This window comes from Triturus cristatus, chromosome 3_1 (assembly GCF_964204655.1).
Source record: "Triturus cristatus chromosome 3_1, aTriCri1.1, whole genome shotgun sequence".
In the NCBI taxonomy this organism is placed as follows: Eukaryota; Metazoa; Chordata; class Amphibia; order Caudata; family Salamandridae; genus Triturus; species Triturus cristatus.
The window spans coordinates 80297528-80315786 of NC_140583.1; positions in this window are offsets into that span (position 1 = coordinate 80297528).

The window sequence follows — 18259 nt, forward strand, 5'->3', positions numbered from 1 at the left end:
AAGATTTTGTGGTGCGGTCAGATGCTTCAGAGTATGGAGTCGGAGCAGTACTCTCACAACTGAACGACGAGAGCTTGGACCAACTCGTAGCTTTCCTTAGCAGGAGGCTACTTCCCAGGGAATAGAGGTGGAGTGCAATTGAAAGGGAAGCTTTTGCTGTGGTCTGGGCACTGAAGAAGCCAAGGCCCTACTTGTTTGGGACTCACTTCCGGGTTCAGACAGACCATAGGCCCCTCAGATGGTTTATGCAGATGAGGGGTGAGAGCCCAAAACTGTTGAAGTGGTCCATCTCCCTACAGGGAATGGACTTTACGGTGGAACACCGCCCTGGTACAGGACACGCCAATGCGGATGGTCTGTCCAGGTTCTTCCGCCTTAGTGATGAGAACTCCCCAGGGGATGGGTCGTTCTCCCCACTTTTCAGCAGGAGGGGACACGTGTTAGACCTGGCATCCTTGGCGTGGCTTTCCTTGACTTTGTGCCTCCTGTATTTTTGACACTGTGCTGGATTTCATTTTTGCTGGTTTAGATGCTTTGGGCACTTTGCCACTGCTGATCAGTGCCAAAGTGCAAATTGTCCCTGGTTAAATTGTAATTGGCTATCCATGATTGGCATATTTGTTTTACCTGTAAGGTCCCTGGTAACGTGCAGTGAGCGTGCCAGGGCTGGTAATTCAAAATGCTACTAGTGGGCCTACAGCACTAATTGTGCCACCTGCATGAGTAGCACTGTAAAGATGTCTCAGGCCTACCACCGCAGTGCCTGGGCGCAGTTGTTAACTGCCATGTTGTCCTGGCCAGTTTACACACTTGCCAGGCCGGATCCTTCCCTTTTATTACATATTGGACACCCCTATGGTAGGCCCAAGGTACCCCCCTGTGCAGGGTGCAGTGTAAGTGAAAGGTAGGACATGTACTAGTGTGGGTGACATGTCCTGATAGTGAAATACTGCCAATTTCGTTTTTCACTATTGAAAGGCCATCTTGACCATAGGACAGAATGGGGAATGCTGTGTCCCATGTGTACCTGCATATCTCCTCATAGGAGCAAGATAGAAAGGTCAAGTCTTATATCCCTGAACTGAGAATTTGATAACGCATCTTTTAGGACAGATGGTTTTTAAATTCAGAGTTTGAAAATAGCACTTTTAGAAAGTGTCTATTTTCCTGTTCAACCTTTCTGTGTGCCTCTGTCTGTGTAGTGGCTGTCTGGTTTGTGAGTGAGAGGGGTTGGGGGTGGCTCCAGGAAGGGGTGTGAGTCATCACTAGGCTGAATAGACCTATCTGCACTTAGAGTGGTGGGAGGAGTTGCACCTGGACCTGAATAGGGCTGTCCCTGCCTTCCACAATGCTGGCTCCACCTCATGTGGTGTGTCTGATGGCCCTGACCTCCCTTAACAAAGAGGGCACATAGAACTGGTTTGGACTGGATCCTGGACCCCTCACACATGTAAGAACAAAGACTTTTCTGGTATAAGTAGCTGTGCTGAAACCCCAGTAAAATTAGACATCTACAATCAAGAGGAACTTCTGCCCAAGGAGATCAACTGAAGAAACTGAGAAGAAGTACTGACCTTGCTGTGTGTGTTCTGGGGCTGGCCTGCAGTTTGCTGATTCTGCTGAGGGTGAGGCTAAAGGACTTTGCTGTGTGCTGTGTCCCCCCCGCTTGAAAACAAAGGACTTTGCTGTGTGCTGTGTCCTGAGAGTCTCCAAGGGCCAGAGGAGAGCTGGCCTCCTGTTTGCAACTCAGGGATATTAAGGTTTGCCAAGGACTTCTGTAATCTGCCCTACATCACGTTCTGCTGTTTCTGCTGGGTCCTGGTGCTAATTGCGTGTCACCAGGATGTTATCCGTGCTGCCTGGCTTGTGAACGTGCTTGGCTGCCCTCCACCAGTACTCAGAATGCTGCGCCCATCACTGCCACCAACCTGTGAGCAGAAAAAAGTATTGGGGTCTCTTTCCCACAGGCCCCTGATTGCCGAAGATTATTGCCCCTTTACTTTGGAATCACTCCCGCACCTCAAGCTGTGCGCCCGAGGCCGGGTTCGCCGAGGAGAAGAGCTGTGGAAGTCCCTTGCCGGCCTTCACCGCCGCTGGCCTAGGGGTCCGTAGCATCATTGTCATGACCGCGCTGGGATTGGTTCCCATGGCGCGAGCCTCCCAGTGACTCAGAGGCTCGGTCTTGCTGCGCCGCTCTGTGGACGAAGGAAGAGCGAGGCGTCTCTAAGCAACTGGGGTGAAGCTGTGTCCAAGTCTAGGAGCGTTGCCGGAAGAATCGCCATCCGGAGGATCGCCACGCAGATCGCCCACTCCCGTCCTGCCTCAAGGTAACTCCGCTCTGATCGACAACCAGAGCCTGCACCCAAAGCCTTACTGTTGAGCATGTTACAGACAGGCCGGGTCCGGGGGCCTAACCGCTGCACTTGACTGTCCGGCACTCGCGCATTTAAAAGAGGGCGATCTCCTGATTAAAACGGGACCAACCAGGGTAGCACATTCCGTGCTACAACGGGGGCATCTTCTTTTCATTGCTAAGGGCACCCATTTTGCAACATTCAAGTTTATTTTTGACAAAGACAACCTACAAGTTTATTGTTGACAAAGAGAACCTACAAGAACATTTCTATGAAAAGAATAACTTTACTTATCGGTATGTGCATTTTCTGATGTTTTGATCTGACCTAAGCTATATAAAGATATTGATATTTTTATAACAACCTGTGTTGTGTACATTTGTGGTGTTTCACTGTGTTACTGTGAGTGTTGGTGCAAATACTTTACACATTGCTTTGGGGGTAAGCCTGTCTGCTCGTGCCAAGCTACCAAGGGGGTGAGCAGGGGTTATCAACAGTGTGTACCCCCTTACCCTGACTAGAAGCAAGGGTCTCTATTTGGACAAAGGTGCTTACCTCTGCCAACTAGAGACCCCCAGATCTAACACATAGCATGTGTAGAATATACCTAAAGTTATTGACACCTCCGTGCCAATGTGATCTAGCTGCTTTTACATTCATGCCTCATTGTTTCTTCCAAATAGAGTTAATGAATCCAGTGCGAGCAGTTGTTCAATGAACAGAGACATGCTTCAAGTTACTCATAAACGGATGCCCCTCAGAGAAGGAAGTGCCTCTGCTGGCTAGCAATTGACATCTGGGCCAAGAGTGCAAGTGCGCATGCGCATAGTGGAATCTGACTGTGCCTCCCGCTGGCACCACGATGTGGGTGCAATTGTGCCGGCTGTCATTCCAGAAGAGCAGCCATGCCCATAGAAATGATTAGCATGGGATCCTGCTGAGCTCAAATCAACACTTGGCAGTTTTTCCCTCCAGCAAATACGCCCTGCTTTCTGATTTATTTCTTATTTTTTTATTTGCAGCATTATAAAATTCAACCAGGATAGCTGCTAAGGAATGCTTAGGAAAACAACCGTAAACGAGTCTTCATGCAATTAAATAAAAGATATTGGAATACTTGAACCACCTGTGGCTCTAATGCAGCCTAATTAGTTTAAGGGAACTTCACGAACTGTTCACTGATTTACTGCATTGAGACAGGTCTCAAGTCAACACGATGGCTTGAGAGGTCGCCCACACAACCACTACAATTGTCTTTTGCTATAGCATCGATTATATATATAAAAATGGCTCTACTCTCAAAGTGAGAATGTAGGGGCTTATTTATGAGAGGCTTGCCCGCCATAACCACTGCAATTAACTTTTGCTATGGCATCGAGCATATATATAAAACTGACTTGACGCTTAAACTGCATATTGTAGGGTCTTTTTTATTAGAGTTTTATGCCACCAGAGCCTCACTTTTTGTGCCCATACGGTGGCACAAGCCTCTCTGTGTCGTATGTATGAGGTGATGCGTGTCTTTGCATGGCGTCATAGATTTGAAGTAAGAAAAAGCAGCGCAAGTCGTTGTGTTGCCTTACTCTGCATAAGGACACATTCAATGGGCGATGGGGTGGGATTTCCCATGGATTTTGATGAAGCTCCGTAAACCTGGGGCAGTGCCAAACCTTATGCCCCCCCAGAGCAGTAGTAACAAGGACATTTTTTTATTTCTCATTGTTTTTTTCCTCTTTCTTTGTGCGCAGTATTCTGCAGCACACAAAGAAAGAGGAAAATGCCTCGATGGATTGTTTTTTGTGCAGGAAAGTCACCCCTTCCTGCACAAAAACAATATTGCCTGCAATGAAGGCATCCTTTCACCATGATGCAAGGGTGTCTGCATTGTTGATAGGCAGCAAATTGTGCACCCGCGCAGGGGAAAGAGACAGGAATGCACCGTATTTTATAAATACAGTGCCTTCCTGCCCTTTCACATTGTGCAGGGCCGCGCAGCAAGAACACTTGTGGCGCTACCCTACACCAATACCTCATAAATGAGGCCCCTAAATTGCACATCTGCACGAGTTACAGACGGTTATGTACAGGTGAGCTAAAAAAACGTATATTTTCAAAGACGCATGTGTAGAATGTGTGCTTTGTGCTGCCATTCACACATATGCAAATGGCAACCAAAAATGTGCAACACGTTTTAAACATAAAGAAATCAAAATAGGTACAGGTGCTCTGCTGTGATTAATTGCACACGCTTTAATACATATTTATCTGTTCAATCAATCAGTAGATTTGTAGAGCGCTAATGATCACCTGCGTCACCTGGTCCGATGTTCTATAAAGGACTTCTCAATATATTATGATAACTTCAGAATGTGCTGAAGAAAAGAGAGGAAAGCAAAATCAATGTAAGCAATCAGCAATGGATCCGATGAATAAATCCTTCTACCATCCACTGGTTGGACATTTTTTAATTTTAATTTTTTAATTTTATGAGACTGCTTTTACTGGCCTATTTTGTCCTATTACTTACCGGTAATCTTCATTACTTCGGGTCCCGTAGTCCTCGACACCTTCATGACAAGTGAGATTTACTATCTCACCGACAGAAAAAAAGAACGAAGGAATGCTGGACCTACCCTCCCCCTCCCACTGGGAGTACATAAGGCATACTAGTCCGAGCATTCCTCCTGAAATACCAAGCCACAATGAAGGCCGGTAGACAGGGAGGGAGGGAGGGAAGTCATGAAGGTGTCGAGGACTACGGGACCCGGAGTAATGAAGATTACCAGTAAGTAATAGGACATTACCCCCAGGTTCCGTAGTGAGAAATTCCAAAGCAGACACCGGCATGCATTCCAAAAACACAACAAACCTCCAGGACAGCAAAACAAACCCAGAGATTTATCGGAGACAAAAAAGGAAAAAACTTCAGGAGCGAACAGAGCTCAACACCCCCAACGCAAAACTCCCATCATCCCCCAACAGATTGAGGAGCCGATAATGCCTGATGAAAGTATTAGAAGAGGCCCAGGTGGCAGCTCTACAAATCTCAGAGAGAGGAACACCCCGAACCTCCGCCCAAGAGGCAGCCACCCCCCATGTAGAACGGCCCTGAACCCCCACAGGAGGAGGAGACCCAGACAGAGAGTAGGCCAAGGAAATGACTTGCTTCAGCCAACGCCCGATCGACACAGAAGAAGCCTTACCCCCACGGGAAGCAGCCCCAAAGGAGACAAAAAGGGAGTCCGACTTGCGAAACACCGCCGTGCGATCCAGATAAACGTGCAAAGCCTGGCACACATCCAACAAGGACCACCGGGGACCACCAGGAGAATCCAAAACAGAGCCCAAGGCAGGCAAGACCAACTCCTGGCACCTGTGAAATTGGGAAGAAACCTTCGGCACAAAAGAAGAATCAAGGCGAAGCACCACTCCACCCTCCGTGAAGGACAAGAAAGGCTCACGAGCCATCAAGGCCCCCAACTCCCCAAGACGACGAGCAGAGGTGACGGCCACCAGAAAAACCACTTTGAGAGTAAGAAACTTCAAATCTACCTCAGATAAAGGCTCAAATGGCGGATCGACCAACACCAGAACCAAGGGCAAATCCCACAAGGGAAAGGAAGGGCGAGGCACAGCACGAGAAATAGAAAAACTGCGTAGTAGACGAGAAACCAGGTCCTCAACATCCAAAAGATTCCCCCACGGGGAACAAAACACCCGAACCGCGGCCCACTGGGCACGTAGAGTGGACACAGCCAAACCCTTCTCGAAACCCTCCCACAAAAACTGCAGCACAGCCTGCAAGGAACAGGACAAAGGGGAGAGGCACAGCGCCGAACACCAACGACAGAAATTACCCCAATGTCGATCATAAGACTTGAGGGTAGACGGCTGCCGGGAATGCTGAAGGGCCACCGCTAAATGTTCCGGGAAACCGCGCCGTCTCCAACCCTGCCTCTCAACCTCCACACCGACAGCCGCAATCGGAGAAGAGACAGGAACGGGGAAGACCTCAGCGGAGATGGGGAGAGGGGAAGAAACCAGGGACCCCTCACTGCCAAAAGACGAACCGTCGGAAACCAAGACCTCTGAGGCCAAAACGGCAGGACCACCACCACCTCCCGATCCTCCTGACATAAACGGGCCAGAAATCGGGGGACCAGAGCCAGAGGAGGAAAGGCATACAGGAGACGGGATGGCCAAGGAATCGACAGGGCGTCCACCCCCCAGCAACCCTCCTGCAGAAACCGGGAGCAGAAGCAAGGAAGCTGTGCATTATGCCGGGAGGCAAAGAGGTCCAAAAAGGGAAGCCCAAACCTCCCGCACACAAGCTGAAATGCAACCGGGGTGAGAGACAACTCCAGAGAATCCGGAAAGCAACGACTCAGGACATCCGCCACACAGTTGTCCACTCCCCGAATGTGAACTGCTGTCAGAGACAGCAGATGGCCCTCCGCCCAACAAAACAGGGGAACAACCACCGCATTCAAAGAGGCCGAACGAACCCCCCCTTGATGATTGAGATAAGCCACCGTCACCATATTGTCGGACCGAACCAACACGTTCCGACCGAGCAACAGATTCTGACCCATCACAGCCCGGGACACAGCCGACAGCTCCCGCCAGTTGGACGACCGGCGGCTCTCCAGGAGGGACCAACGACCCTGAAGGGATCGAGACCCCAAGGTCGCACCCCACCCCAAGGAAGGGGAAGACTGCAGAGGCAGACCCTGAGACCGATGGCCCCTCACCGACCACCACAGGAGAACCAGGAGGATCACAGGAGACACCGGAATAAGAACATCCAACTCGCAGGACAGGGGATGCCAGAGAGACAGGAGGTACACCCAAAGGGGACGCAGATGAAATCGCGCCAAGGCCACCGTAAAAACAGTTGCCGCCATCAGACCCATAAGACACAACCAAAGGCGCATCGGAAATGCACCCCCCACCCTGAAACACCGAGCAAGGGACACCAACGTCACAACCCGAGGTTCGGGGAGGAACACCCGGTTCAGATCCGAACGGAAGCGGGCCCCAATGAAAACCATGTCCTGAGACGGCGTCAGCTGACACTTGGGGAAGTTTATCAGGAAACCATGGGCCCGCAACGCCGAACACACCACCTCCCGGGCCTCCAACAACAGGACCTGAGAGGGAGCATGGACCAACCAGTCGTCCTAGTACGGGTACACCATCAACCCCTGGAGATGAAGCCACGCGGCCAAAGGAGCCACCACCTTCGTAAAGACTCTCGGCACTGACCGAAGTCCGAAGGGCAACACCATGAACTGATAATAACACCCCAGAACACAAAACCGCAGAAACCGGCGGGACCGCGGATGGATCGGAACATGGTAATACGCATCCTGAAGATCCAGGGTACACATGAAGTGACTCGGAAGTACCAAAGGAATCACCCTTTGCAAAGTCTCCATGCGAAAAGGAACCCTGGTCACTAACTTGTTCATCACCCTCACGTCCAAAACCAAGCGGAAACCCCCTGTATTTTTGGGAACCAGAAAGATCAGGGAATAAAAGCCCTCTCCCATCTCCAAAGCAGGAACCTCCTGAACGGCACCCTTCCGAAGAAGATCCCCCAAGAGAGATGAGCCCGCTTCAAACGGCACGAAGGCCAAGGAGTCGGCCGAACCCCGGAATCTGGAGGAGGAACCGAAAACTCCAGAGTATAACCCAGGCGAATGATCTCCAACACCCAGGCATCGGAACAAGACTGAACCCAGGCCATCAGGAAGAAGCGCAGCCGCCCTCCAACCAACAACCCGGGGACCACCGCCAAAGAGTCAGGAACGCGGCTGGGCAAGCGGAGGAGATTTAGCCATACGATCCCGACCCCGGCCAGAAGCAAACCTTCCCTGGCCTCTCACAAACTCTCTACGAGAGGCAGGACGAAAGAAAGACTTGGATTTAGAAGGGACAGGAGCAGAAGAAGAGACCTTAAACGAAGAAGAATGCTTCTTTTCCTTAAACAGTTTATGCAACTTGGCCTCCAATTCCCCCCCAAACAACATAGTACCCTGGAAAGGCAAACGCAATGTGCACGCCTTCTGTGCAGAGTCAGTCTTCCAATCTTTAAGGACAAGACTGCGACGAGCCGCCACACAAGCCCCGCCGGACAGTGCAGAAGCAAGCACCACGTCAAAGGAGACATCGGACAGGAGCTCCACCTGACGCTCGATATGCTTAAGTAAACCGGAACAGTCTGTGGCATTGTCCAACGATTGATATAGCGACTTCAGGTCAGACAGCAGAGACTGAGAAACATATGTCCCATAGACACCAGCCCTCAAGGCCAGGTGTGAACCAGAATAAACCTTCCTGAGCGTACCATCAGCCTTCTTATCCACAGGATCCTTCAGTCCGGCGTCCTCAGCCAGGGAAGTGCGCCCCACCAAACTAGCCACAAAGGAGTCAATAGGGATAGAATCTGGAAGGTCCGAAGCCATATCCTGCAGAGGATACAGCCGAGCCATGAATCGCGGAATCAAAATGCGATCAGGATCAGCCCACTCACGCTTCAGAACATCTCTAATGAATGGATGGACAGGAACATCCACCGTGGCAGCACTCTGAAACTGACGCAACAAAGGCCCCTTAGAGGTACTTGGAGCGTCCTCGTCAGGTAACCCCATGTTCTCCTTAACATGCTTCAGAATACCTGGCAAAGCGTCCTTGTCCACATATTTACCCTTCAATTCACCGTCCCCCAACCAAGCAGACTCATCGTCAGAAGAGTTGGAAGAAACCGGTGCAGGGCACCTGCGACGGGATCCAACATCACCCATCTCAGTCAAAGTCTCACGAATTAGGCGCTTAATACGCGCATCACCACCACCATCACGGCATCGGGACCTGGCAGTAGAAGGAGACCTGGAATCATCAGATGAGGAAGAAGAAGAGGAAGACCTCTCCCGATGATGCCTCTTCCTAGAACGCTTCCCCATGGCAGCAGAAAACACCAAAACACAGCCAAAAGCAAGAAACCATGCAAAAAACCGCTATGCAGTACTCACCCACCGGCCCGTTTTAATTGAGCAGCCCACAGCCGGGAACATCGAGGTGCCTGACATCCGTCCGCCGTCAACAACCGGAAGTCAGGCAGGCCGAAACCGGAAGGGGAAGGAAGCTGCAGCCAATCCTGAAGCAGCAAACCGGCCACGCCCCCTAGCAAGCCCGGCAATCCAGGAGGGGCGGCCATCGGGCCAGAGGAAAGCCAACGCGGTATTACCAGCGCTGCGCGGCAGAACAAAAAAGGATAAGCCCGCGCCACTCCCCCCAAGCCCGGCAGGGAGGGAGAGGCCTCCGACGAAGGACCGCCGACCGAAGATCGAACCAGCGGCTTCCGCGTAAGTATACATCCAGCAAAAAGGCAGGGGCACCCCCGCTCCCGCCACGTCCTCACACTGTCAGCATGACACAAAAAAAGAACAGGAGGAATGCTGGGACCAGTACGCCTTATGTACTCCCAGTGGGAGGGGGAGGGTAGGTCCAGCATTCCTTCGTTCTTTTTTTCTGTCGGTGAGATAGTAAATCTCACTTGTCATGAAGGTGTTGAGGACGTCGGGACCTGGGGGTAATGACTCTGGTTACCAGGAGACTGTCAAACGCCCCCAGTGCATGTGCACTGACACCTTAAAACATGTTGAATTCTAAATGGCGCATCTAACACTTTTGCAAGGTCAAGGCTATATGGAACAGTCAAGGCACAAGTGGAATAAAAGGTGTCCCAAGAATCCATCCATCCTTCACATGAGTAACTCCTAAAACATGCCCATGCAACCGTAATCAGCTGGAAGCAAACAAAAGCTGAAGCCAGCACTGTTCGATGTAAACCATTCTGATATGTTGAGAAACCCTATATTTTACATCTGTGTCACTCATACATATCGCCTTGAAGTTCACAGGCTGGGTACATAATGTGGAAAAAGCAATCATGAAAAATATGGAACAGTCTGTCTGTGCAGTTATAGAATCCCAATGTGCTACTTTATCCATAAGGGTGAAAAAGCCTCTCCACTTTGCCAATGTCTGCATAACGAGAAAAAGTTAATTTGTAATAATTGTACCAAAACACAGTTCACAAGCATAAAGAAAAGTCAATTACAGCTGTAGTAAATACCCATAGTGCAACGTCATGCCAGCAGCAAATAGAAAAAGTTCCAGAAAGGAAACAATTTGGAAAAAATAAATAAATCTGTACCTGCACAAATCTAAGGATTAGCAGTAACACATCTTCTCTTTTACAACTAGAAGTAGGATGTGTATTATGTGAGTCTCCTGGCATTGGTAACAGTGATGAATATTAGATGAGACACTTGTGAGAGACCCCAAACATCCCCTACCTAGCCCTTTCGGTAAGATTCAGGATGTTCGAGGCAACAGGTGTGGTGGTACCAGACCTCAAAGGAACATAACAACAAGCAAAAATAAAGATGATTTTAATGCTGAAACAGATAACACTGCTCACCAAAACATCCTAATTTGTGCATGCACAACTGCACTAATCTGCACATGTTCACCCTCGTGTGTTCACTATGAATCAAAACCATTGTCTCCAGTACAGCAGCACTAATCTGTACATGTCACACTTATGTGCTCACTACGAATCACAACCAACATCTCTAGTGCAACATCACTAATCTGTGCATGCTCAACAGCACTAATCTGCACATGTTCACCCTCGTGTGTTCACTATGAATCTAAACCATTGTCTCCAGTACAGCAGCACTAATCTGTACATGTCACACTTATGTGCTCACTATGAATCACAACCAACATCTCTAGTACAACATCACTAATCCGTGCATGCACAACAGCACTAAGCTGTGCATGTCACCAGCATGTGCTCACTATGAATCAACACCAAAGTCTCCAGTACAACAGCACTAATCTGTGCGGCAAAGCAGCACTAATCTGTGTATGTCCCCTGCATGTGCTAACTGTGAATCAAATTCAGGGACATATGTACAAGCCCCTATCGCCACAGGAACGTCACTTTTAATGACATTCCTGTGGTGATAGGGGCTTCGCCTTATTTACAAGGCAGCGTTAAACCACTTAATGTGGCTTAACGCCGCCTTGTGGATAAGGCTCCCTTTCACGCTATACTTAGCATGAAAGGGGTGGCCAATGGGTGTTGCTGAGGACGTTCCACTGCAACACCTATTGATTTTGAAGGTGCCCCGTATTTACAAGGGTGCGGTAAACAGGAGGCAGTGCCAAAATTAAGACCAGGGAAAACCTGGTCTTAACTTGGCGAAATGTTTTTGCTGTTTCTGTGTATGTGCAGCACTCATAGAAACAGCATAAAACCATGAATGATTGTTTATTTTCAGGAAGATGTCCCTTCCTGCACGTAAACAATCATTACGACGTTTGCAACTTCTATGTGTGCTGCAGATTGCAGCACACATAGAAAATACAAATTGCATGAAAGGACACCTTCCTGCACATAAACAGTCATTCCCTCAAATCAGGCACTTCTTGCACTATGGTGCAAGGTGCCTGCGTTGGTGTTAGGCAGCTTACTTTAGCGCCAACGCTAGTGAAAATGCAGGGGTGCGTCTTATCTCTTTAAATACGGCGCATCCCTGCGTTTTTTGAATGGCGGAGCGTGCCATTAGCATTTTGTGCTTAACGTAACGCTACGCAATTCCTTTGTACACATGCCCCTAATTGTCTCCAGTACAACAGCACTAACCTGCATGTTCACCGGTGTTTCTTTAGTGTGAAAAAAATTATCTTCTACTAAAAACACCTACGCATACAAAGCCTTGAACAATTTATGCCCCATTTACCTCAACGGCCACAGCAGCTCCCAAAAACCCCAACCAGGTACCTATGACCAGCCGTTCTCCTGTTCCCTCACATCCCTGCATTCGCAGGACCAGAGTTGGCAGTCGAGCCTTCTTGTACCTCGCATCTAAGGCCTGGAATGAACCTACCTTGCACATCAGAACCTTCTCCCAAGACATTGAATTCCACTAGAAACTGACATGGCTCGTTCCCTAGACCTCACACTCACTCAGCCAGCTCAATACCCTCATTATGCAGCACCTGGATACCCTCCCGGGTGAGTGTGCACTCTACAAATAGTCATAGCATAATATAACATTATAGTTAAATGATGTTCATCCTCTTATTGACCTACTTTTGGCCTCAACCATGTTGTGGCAATTCAGAAAATTATGTGATGAATTTTATAGGGAGATCTCACCACCACAGTGAGGTTCTATGCAAGATTATCCATGCTTTACTTAAACAAAGTAGGAGGAATATTCATGTGACTGAAAAAATATCCGTAATAGAAGATCTGGAATCTATTAAACACATTAAAAACATACATTTTTCGTTTTCCTAATAACTTTACCACTGATAAGCAAATCTTGTCAAAGCTCCACCAAACACTCCAAATCAAACTGCATCCACTTTGGGTCACTGATGACAAGTTTTGTGCAGATCTAGCAAAAGAAAGAGAGTGTGTCCAAAAAGTGTAATGTCCAATTTTCATGTTTAGAAACTATCGAGAGGGGTGGGTTCACTTTAAGAGGTGGTATTATCGTAATCTTTGAAGGAAATTAAACCTTTACTCAGAGAAGTTATAGTTACTCAGTTTGACGTAAATCCGTTAAGCATTTTTCAAGTTAGCTTTATATTAATGTGTCAGTGGGATTGAAAGGGTTAAAAGATAGCTTGTTAGTGTGTGGACAGACCTCAAAGCAAGCCTTCCAGACTGTGGCTCTACAATGGAAAATACAAGTTCTGATTGACACCTGTGAACAAACCCCTCTTCTTTATGCAAGAGTTCGGGGAGCTCATAATAGTAACATGCTTACCCACTACATTAGGAACTCAAGATACCTGTACACCAGCCCACCTGGGGCAGTCCACTGCCATGGTGGAGTTCGGATTTTTAGCATGCGTTATTCGTGTTCCGAGTACTTTATTACAGTTATTTATTAATATTTGTATTATTAATAATATTGCTGTAGTTTTTGTTATGTAGTATCCAATGAACCTTTAACTTAAATGATCCTGATCCCAGAGAACGCCTGCCCATATACCGTCGAATCTGTATTAGTTGTATGGGACAGACATGTGACCAGTCTTCAGGACTTCCTTGTATCCATGTACACTTGGTATTATTTTTACTGTTCTGCTGCAAAATCTAATAAAGATTAGAAACCAAAAAAGCTCTCATTGATAAACAATTTTTTAACACTTGTTGCCCATTTCTAGTCCGTGGAACTAAAGTTTAGTGCGCACACCGATTAAAACTAGGTTTCCAAATAAAATACCTGGCCAAGCTATAGGCCAGACCCTACAGCTAAAATGTGCTATGTATGTTTGTAGCTGTGCACACTGGAGGTCAGCCGGCTGTGGCAGCTCAGCAAATTAGTGGCAAGGAACACTTTTGTCTAACCTCAAATCTCTGCCTCCTGTTGAAAGATTTGCATGAAACTTCACCTACTAAGGGTAATGTAAGCATGCTAAAGGTAATCTAAATAACATATATGGGCTGCAGTGTGTAGTTACATCACCTACATGCATGAAAAAATAGATGAAAGAATGAATGGAAAATATTACAAATACCCGGAGGCGTCTTTGCACTGAGTAATTCAGAGGAAAGCAGACGAGGGACAAGTCCTAAGGCATCATTGGTTGAACAACCAGGCTTTAAGGTTCTTCATAAACGTCAGGAGTGTGGGTGCAGCTTTAAGTTCCTGAGGCAGACGGCTGTGGTTCTAAAAACACTTCTGCCTCCCTAAGTGACCCGCCTGAAGGAAGCAACCTTCAGTATGTTTGATGTACTTGACTGAAGAATTCTGCTGGGGGTATACTCAGTCAAGTTGACCTTCAGATATGCATGTGCATTTCCATAGATTGACTTGTACGCTAGGCAAAGAACTTTAAAGGAAATGCGGTGGTGGACCGGAAGCCAGTGCAGTTGTCTGATGGCAGCCTTGGCCGATTGGAAATATGTAATTTTGAGAAGAAACCAAACAGCAGCATTTTGAATAGTCTGAATTTTTCTAAGTGAGTCTTTAGAGAGGCTGGTGTAGAGACTATTGCAGTAGTCTAGTCGTGAGAGCACTAAGGCTATTATTACTGCTTCAGTAGATCAACCGGCAAAAATGACTCAATTTTCTTAATCGGTCTGAGCCAGTGGAAGGAAGAGGAGTTAGTTAGGTTAATTTGATATTTAAAGTTCAAATTAGAATTCTGCGAAAACCTCAAGTTTTTAACTTTGGAGGTTATGTGGGTGCCTGACCTAGATCTGATGGCCACCAGTGGGGGGAACAAGTTGCTTGATTGCTACCAAATTTAATGACCTCAGTTTTTGTGGATTTCAACATTAAAGAATTGCTTGCCATCCAGTTTTTCACTGCACACATACATTCGTTAAATGTATCACCAACCCCACTTTGACCCTTCGCCACTTATACAATGATTTGAGTATCGTTGGCATATGATCCTAAGGAAAACCCAAATGATCTAACCAGACTGGCCAATAGGATGACATAGAGATTAAATAGGGTTAGGGAAAGGGAAGAACCCTGAGGTACCCCACAAGGCAAACAGAAGACTTCTGAATTAGAATTCCCACTTGAGACCACTTGCTGACGTCCTGACAGATGAGATTTAATCAACATCAATGCTGAGCCATAAAATCCCAAATTCTGCAAACGGTTTGTTAGATTTGGGGGTCTCTAGTTGGCAGAGGTAGGTACCTTTGACCAAATAGCGGACCTTGTGTCTAGTCAGGGTAAGGAGGCACACTCCTAAAATAACCCCTGCTCACCCCCTTGGTTGCTTGGCACGAGCAAACAGGCTTATCTCAGAGGCAGTGTGTAAAGCATTTGTAAACACATACAGTAATACAGTGACAACACTACAGATGGACACCACACAGGTTGTATTATAAAAATAAGTATCTTTAGATAGACTTAACACAAGACCACAAACGACATAAATCCACAATACTATACTTTAAAAATAGTAGAATTAGCTTAGTTCTCTTTAGATGGTAAATGCGACACTTAGCGTTCAGTGTACCTTTGGATGCGTGACGAGATACAAACAAAAGAGTTGCAGGGAAGGTGATGCGTTGGTTCCTTACACGCAAGAATAGGGATGCGTTGGTTCCTTTTTTTTTTGCGGGAGGTGATGCTTCGGTTCCCTACTGCTGCGTAGGGGATGGTGATGCATCGGTTCCTTACCGGAGAGGAGGTGATGCGTCAGTTCTTCACCGCGTGGGGAGGTGATGCGTCAGTTTCTTACTGCGCTTCTGTGGTGATGCGACTAGCAATGCCACGATGCCATGACGACCCGGTGCAATGAACAAAAGTGGCGGCTTCTTGATGTTGAGACAACGAAGGGGTGATGCGTGCACACCCGACGGCCATGCGGCGAGTCGGTGAATCTTCTTGAGCCATGACAGGCCCTGTGACATGCTTCTCTGGTGATGCAAAGGCATCTGCTGTGATGGCGACACTCATCTCCAATGATGCGATGGCGACAGCGGCAGCAGCAGCATTCTTCCTCAGCGATGCGATGATAACTGCTGCAGCAGCGACACACATCTTCGTCTTGAGTCGCGCTTCCAGCTCCCAGCAACACACAGTCTCTCAAAAGGCCCAGCTCAACAGCAGGCACTTCAGGTTCCCAGCAAGGGAACTCAGGGGAGCTGGTTGGTGATGTCTTGTATCCCTGAGACTTCAGGCAGGAAGCAAGCTCTAGTTCAAGCCCTTGGAGATCTATTTACAAGTTGATGAAAGTAGCACAACGTCTTTTCTCCTTTCTTTGGCAATCGGGTAACCACTGCAGGCCAATCCTCAAACAGCACACAGCATAGGTATAGTCTCCTCCTGCAGTCTCTCTCTCTGGTTCCTCTCCTCAGCAAAGGTTCTTCTTGTTTCCCAGAAGCGATCTATAGTCTTGGGGTCTGGGCCCCAGTATTAATACTTATATTCTCTTTGTTCTGTGAAGGCAGAGAGGCCTTTGCCTAGTCCAAACCAGTTCTGGTCAGTCTTGTAGCACTTTGTTTACAGGACTCCTTCTTTCCTTTGACAGTGCGGACCAGGGACATCAGACACTCCACAGGAGGTGGAGCCAGCATTGTGGAAGGCAGGGACAGCCCTATTCAGGTCCCAAGTGCAACTCCTCCCACCCATCTAGATGCAGATCTCTCTATTCAGCCCTGTGCTGACTCACCTTGTTTTCTGGAATCCCCCAGCCCATGTCACTCAAACTCCAGACAAGGAATACACAACCTAGCAGAAGCAGGCTTGGATAGTTAGGCTAGAAAATACCTACTTCTTCAAAGTGGTATTTTCAAACACAGAATGTGAAAACCAACTTCACTAAAATATGTATTTTATCATTCTGAGTTCAGGCATACTAAACTCGAATTTCTACCATGTTCCCTGCATTAGTTAGGATTATAAGGTGTTATAATCAAACTGCCCATTCTGACCTATGGGGAACAAATGGTTTTGCAATTGTGAAAATCAAAAATGGTTGTAATTCATCATTAGACACACATCAGGGCATGTCCTACCGTTTACTTACAATGCACAATGCCCTTGGGCCTACCTTAGGGGTGTCTGATATGAAGAGAAGGGAAGGTTTAGGAACTGGCAAGTGGGTGCACTTGGCCAGTCAACATGGTAGTACCAGACTGAACATAGGCTCTGCAATCGCAGGCCTGAGACACACTTTACAGGCTTCTTTGGTGGGTGGCACAACCAATGCTGCAAGCCCACTAGCAGCATTTGATTTACAAGCCCTGGGAACCCATGGTGCACTGTATTAGGGTCTGACCAGTAATTCAAATAATCCAACCATGAAGTCACTAATCCATACATCAATTTACAATAGGGAGCACTTGCACTGTGGCATGGATTAGCATTGGCACAGTGCCCAAAGCATCTAAAACCAGCAAAAGCATATGAGGCAACAGCAAAAAATGGAAGGGAGACCCACGCCAATGGTGCCAGGTCTTACACAGTCATTAAGTACTTCATGATTGACCGTATCGAAGACCACTGAAAGATCGAGCAAAATTAGCACTGCATTACCTCTCTTGGCTAGAGATGATCTAATTTCCTCTGTGGGCATAAGCAGGGCAGATTCGGTGCTATGATTTTCTCCGAAGCCGAACTGCATGTCTTCCAGATAGGGGGAAAGTTGGGTGTTCAAAATGTTCTCTGCTAACTTAGCTGGAAAGGGAAGCCGTGCAATAGGCCGGTAATTGTTGGGATCAAGTGGGTCAAAGGTGGGTTTCTTCAGAAGGGGAAGTACCGACACAGCTTTCCAAAGTGTTGGAACGACTCCTGTTTTAAACATGATTGGAAAAATGGCTGCAAGGTACGAGGTAAATCACCCTGGGGGGACATGGGTCGTTGGGAGAACCTGACTTAATCAAGGGCATAAGCCCAGCAATCTGTGCTGGAGAAGGAACAGCAAATTGCACAAAGTTCACAGGCTTAACAATTAGGGAGGCGGATGACAGCAGTGTGCCACTATTGTTGAGGTTATTAAAAATCTCCAGGATTTTCGCCTGAAAAGTCCTGACTACGGAATTATAGAACTCGCGATTGGCGGTGGCTGTATCATCTCCCTTCGGGACGGTCAGTTTTTTTTATTATTTGAAAGAGGGATTTAAAGGCATTAGTGACTGACTTTCTTTGTGCTGTGTAATAATCAGTTTTAGCTTTTAAAATTGATTCTTTGTAGCTACTAAGACAGGTTTTATATTTCGCTTGTTTCCTCACTGCAACAATTGTCTCCGGCATTGTTGCTTAATAACTTTGAGCGAGTCGGTAAACCAAGGATGAGAACGCTTTCTATAATTCACTTTCGACCTTCAGGGAGTACCATTT